Source organism: Apostichopus japonicus, chromosome 12 (assembly GCF_037975245.1).
Source record: "Apostichopus japonicus isolate 1M-3 chromosome 12, ASM3797524v1, whole genome shotgun sequence".
NCBI classification, from domain to species: Eukaryota; Metazoa; Echinodermata; class Holothuroidea; order Aspidochirotida; family Stichopodidae; genus Apostichopus; species Apostichopus japonicus.
In genome coordinates this window covers 13,282,416-13,288,481 of record NC_092572.1, presented here as the reverse complement: position 1 = coordinate 13,288,481, position 6,066 = coordinate 13,282,416, and positions in this window count along the sequence as shown.

Here is a 6,066-nt window from a genome sequence, read left to right as displayed (position 1 = left end):
CATATCACTCTGCAGTTCATTTGGTAGGAAAGTTATTTTCGGTCCTTTGTATATTGCATACCAACCGATGATGATTGCTATACATTCATAGGAAGATAAGTTTGTATCGCAAGCAGGAAGCATTCAATACAAACTGGTGAATTTTTCGTCCTGAGTAATCAACGGTAGAAACCAATTCCAAGGAGACAAGGAACGTCAAATAATTTGTGCTCTGAAATAGCCTACATATCAATGGATTTGATATTCAATTCATCGAATATTCTGCAAAAAGATCTCCTTTGAATTCAAGATATTGAACCATATTGGCATTATTAACCTGCTATAAGTAGTAAAATCTAAATAAACCCTTAAATCAGTAACTATACAAGGGAGGGTAATTAATCTTAACGATATCAACAATTGACCGCAGAAAAGAAGTGTTTGGTGAGTTAACGAAGAACGCCATCTACAAACTTCAAGCAGCCTTCGAAATGTCGCAACATCTCATTTTATGAATGACTCTATAATTTACTCACTCTTTTTATCAAGCTGGGGTTCAAGGAATAAGACGATCGTTAATACTGTTAATAACCACTTCAAGTTAAACTTAATAAACCCAAGTGTCGTTGTTAGGTTGGTGTTAACACATAGCATTTGTATTGACAATTACATAGGCAAACTTAAATGCTTCCTACCAGGTTGTATCATATAGCTGTTAACTATGGGTTTAATGGTGACATTGCTAATATGACAAGTTTTCTTCATTCTTAAAATACCATGGATTAAACTTTTGCTTAAAGATTGGGGGAAAATCCAGTACTTTCACCAATATGCATTATTCTCTAATATCAAAGTGGTTCAAAACGTACGCAAACATTTAATGAATACCTCCTAACCTTTATCTGTTAGAAAAATGATGTTCATACTGCCAGTACAAGTGCTCTGAAGCATGACATGATACAGTTCATATTTAGAAAATGCCTCAACAGGATGCAGATACTATATTATTATTCACATTGGCCTACAATGTGAAGGCCAATGTGCTTGCATTTCAAGCTTATTTGTTCGAATAATTTTTCATGAAGTCTAACACATTAATAACAAAGTAAGAGCTTTAGTATGCCGATTGTTTTGTTACTTTTGCACTCGATGTCTGACCTCAACCAGTTTACAGACAAAGAAAAGGAAAAAACAAATATACTGTATACAATTAACACTCTCCACCGCTGATGCCAACTGGACAAGACATTAAACAGACACTCTTAACAATTTTAAGTTATGGAAACCAAAAAGATGACATCAAGGCTTGAAATATCGTGAATGTAAATCTATAGAATGTTTAAATTTTTTTCTGACCGTTTTAAATTCCTTTTAGATAATGACGGAAATGTAATCAATATCCAATAAAAGACATGGAATTGTTGCAGATAATTGTGCTTTGTGTGTTAAACTTACGTGTATCACGTTATGTAATAATACACGCATTTCTTCTCTTATTCTTCATTCATTTTCAAGAGTGATTCTAGTCTATAGTTCTAATTCAAGGTATGCAATAGTTTGTCTCTCTGGAATCACTGGAAGTTTTATTCTTGAGAATCTGTCCATTTCGACTTCCGCATTACTTTAATGTGTTTTATTCTTTACAAACTTACAGCAACAAGAACTGTTATATTTTTGATAGCTGTTTAGTAAAATGGATGTTTTTTTTAATGTAGGCGCGTATAAGTGCAGTGACACACAATTTTCGCTGAAACGAGGTCAAGATATTGCCATAGATTGTAAGGAACTGTATATAGTTCAGGATAAGGGGTTTTACATATAAAACAAAATAACAGAAGAGCAAAATCGTCCAGGTTGCTGAAGAACAAGGGATTAGACAATAGTGGGGCTGCAGAAATCTGGTCCGTACACTTACATAAACTCAATGTTGTGTTAAATATTTCATGAAGGTTAACATATATATTTTCCTGCCTCATATAGCATACATTGTACTATGTATGGTTTAAACAATAGGCAACAGACATGTGCATATTTTACCAAGGGAGTAACTTGTTCTACGTTTATAAGTGACACTTGATTGCTATATTTTCACGGGATTTTCCAAGTATTGCTGATTGACAATGGATTTAATTTGGGGAATAATGTATGAAATTTATCATAGATGAACACTGACTTTTTTACTTCCTCTGTCTGCCTTGACTTGGATTTGGGTATAACATTCATCAAAACAGATTTAGTAACGCTGATTCAATTATGAAATCTGATTTTCTGATGCAATCCAATTTTGGTGGGGGCAGTCTTTAAAACTGCGGCTGGCGACAGAGCCTCGACAAAAACATGGCGATGGAGAAGATGTTCGAGTGCCCTAGGCACCGTTTATTATGACCTTCGTTAGCTTACAAGGTCCATACAATGTTGTTATTACAGTCAACGGCTGATATTAACCTTGCATTACGCAGAACGTTACTGTTAGCACAATTCCTCAACTCGGGGTCTAAACGCAGGTCACAACACGGCGGTAAACGCGGCACCAAACGCAGCGTCCAACGCGGCGCCACACGCAGCGTATAATGCTGCGCTAAAAAAAAACCTACAACGCGGCGCTAAATGCAACGCCACACTTAGCATCTAAATATGATATCAGATTCAAGGCTACAGAGTTAACTTGACAGTGTGTACAATGTCGTTAACCGATGTAAATACACTAAGAAACGATCGATGGACTAAATAGCAGTAATGTATCTTTCTGATAGCTGACCTACGGATAATTTCACTAATGCTGCTAATTACGGGCTAACTGAAATATATACATTCACCGCAGAATACTGATCCTTTTAAAAGTACATACAGTGTCACGCAGTTCAGAGCGCTACTAAATAACGTAAACGATAACAATCGGTGAATAACGTTACTCTTAAATAACTTGGCGTAATCTCCTTAAGTTCAATAGCGCAGTTTGCTAACAAAAGTGTATTAAATAATATTCTGAGCACTTACAATATTATACCAACAGTTATACACGTTGTTGTGGAATAAGAACATACCAGCTTGGTTGATAGAAAATGATATGATAACGTACCGTAAGTAAACTTGTTTAACTCGTCTTGTATGAGATTTCGTCAAAGAGTGCCGCACTGAACAATACCATCAGCTCCTTTTATACTAGCCTGAACATTGGCTTAAGTTTACGCGCGCGAGAATGTACTACTTCAAAGAACATCGCCTTTAAGTTGCGGTCACCGGTCTTCCAGATACCAGAAGGCAAGCTACACGATTGCTTAAGTCATAGTAAACAACTAAGGGGGATAACGGGGACTTCCCGGCAAAGAATTACAACATTACTTCAAAGCTTAAACCGCGCGCAAATACAAAACATTTTCACTAAAATGTCAATAAAGTTACCTCTGCGTTATTCTTTTAATCAACCACGTTTGATAAGAATGACACACGAAAGGTTTAGCACAATGCCTTTATTAGATACATTTACTACAATGTCAACGATGAACATCATTACCCCAAGTTACAGGATGTCATTGAACCTTCGGTGTACTGTAGAAGGAGAGAATCGTTTTGGTCTAGAAGACAGTTATGCAAATGTCCACATTTGTAATGAGCTTTTTTTCAACATACCTGATTTACTAATAGCTTTACCAGTGAACTCCAAATAGCACCTTCCTGTTCAGGTAAAATTGCGATAAGAAAGGAACGCTTGTGTTATGCACCGCGCTTATGTTGAGACTGTAAATAACGGGTACCATCATGGGAGTTAATAAATATCCAAAGTCCAATGGCAAAGGGCTATGTTAAAGTATAATTATATTCAAAGACTTCTTAGGGAAATAAAATACCAGTGCTTGTTTGTCATCTTCAATTTTCTGAACTTCTGCAATGATATTCAGATCAATAATAATCAGATTCAAGTCCTGCAAGCCATCAGATTCGTTATACAATTTTTGTAAGCTAACGAAAATAATAACTACATATAAAATTTCACCTTATGGTGAGGACCTGGAAGTGGTCAAGACGGGGAAGAGGTAGAGTCAATTATACAGGTCCTTTCTACCAATTTACTAATATCAACAATATTCCATTTATATATCGAAATTAGATCAAATGTTGCAGGATCATGTTCACAATTATTTCTGTAATAGTCACTATGAACACATTCACTCATATATTACATACAGCCTAAGAACCTATACCTCGTTTTGTGTTGCTTTCGCCAAACAGGGCTAAAATTTACAACTTTCGATCAATCGCCACGAGTTTCCTTGGGAATCTAGAGGTCTATCTACTTTTAACACCCGTGCTAATCTTCCGATTATGCCATTTCTGTAATCTTCGTCTAATCTGCTTGGATTAAGATCTCGTGTCGGTTACCTACTCCCGGCAGGTGTATTTGAAACTTATTTGAAAGTTGCTAACGCATGGAGATAGAGAGGGCGTCGTCCATCAGTCAGGCCCAAGGTGGTCTGGTTCATGTGATAAGACTAACTATTGCCACTTGTACTGTGAGATCTATTTGTAATAAGACGGATGAAGTTGCTGTTTTCATTGCTGAAAGCAACATCAATGTACTTTGTGTTACCGACACGTGTTTAAGACAAAGTGGTGATAAACCAACCATGAATGAATGCACCCGCTTATTATTCTCTCACGAATCTCCAACGAATAGCATCAACAGCAACTGCATCTGCCCTTATCCGCCCTAATGTATAAATTATCTGTGCAATTGGTGTCCAGACTACCTCATCGTTTGAGGTCGCTGAAGACAACTTCCTTGTTAGTGGCTCTAACCTTTCGCTTTTAACTGTATATCTATTATCCCCAACGCTAAGAACAAACTTATAATCACCCAGTTTTCTGGATGATTTCGGCGTGGTGTTATTGTTAGAACATTACACGGTTCTGCTTCAATGTTGCTTATTGTCAGTTACTTCAATTTTCATATTGATAACCCAAATAACGCTGCCAAGTTCATCGACCAGTTAACAACATGTAACCTATCGCAACTTTTAAATGAACCAACTCATGTAGATGGTCATTTATATATATATATATATATATATATATATATATATATTTATTTATATATATATATATATATATATTCCACGTTCCACGTTATGAAGATGAGCGTAATGTAAATTTTGATTTTTGCAACCAAACCTCTACTCCGAGTTTCATGCTTACTAGCAATCGTCAGGAGGTGTACTAAAAAGCTATCTCTTTTTCATCTTAGTTTTGACTTTATTTTGGGGGTTGTTTGGTTGGTGTCTGCAGCTTGCGAGGATTTCTGATCTTTTGTTCAAGAGATTAGGGCTAGAATGATCTATTATTGTTAGTTTCTCGGCCTGGCATAGATTACAAGAACCTGAGCTGTTGATCAATGTGTTTGATCTCCTGACAATGGACCAGGAGATTTGGAAGGCTCTATTACTTTCTTTTAGAGACCAGACATGATTTGAAAGCTCAGTTACTCCGTAATAATTCTTCAAGTTGAACGACTTTTTGTGGTTATTGAACCTTGTTTTGAACTGCCCTCCGCACATACCAATATCTATAGACTTAGAAAATATTATCAACAGCCACAATAAAAACGTTCTATCGAAGGCCGTTGAAAACCCACCCAACCATGGATGCAACTGCAGAATGCGAAAGACTTGCCCCCTCGGAGGAGAGTGCTTGACGCCCTCCATAGTATACAAAGCTGAAGTGACTGCTGGGGATTCTAGCAGATATATATATATATAAAGGCTATATATAGGATACATAAATATAGCCTATATATATATGTATATTTTTATATAACGGCTTTCTATATACATATATAGGCTATATATAGACTATTTATATATATATATATATATATATATATATATATATATATACATATAAATATATATCTATATCTATATATATATCTATACATTTATATAAAAATATATATATATATATATATATATATCTTTCTATACTTTTCTATCATGTATCTTTCGAGATCCAGCTTTAGGAATCACAAATGATTTCGAGTTGGTTAGCATCATGTTTGATCTCTAGAGTAAGGCAATATGTCACCAAAATAGA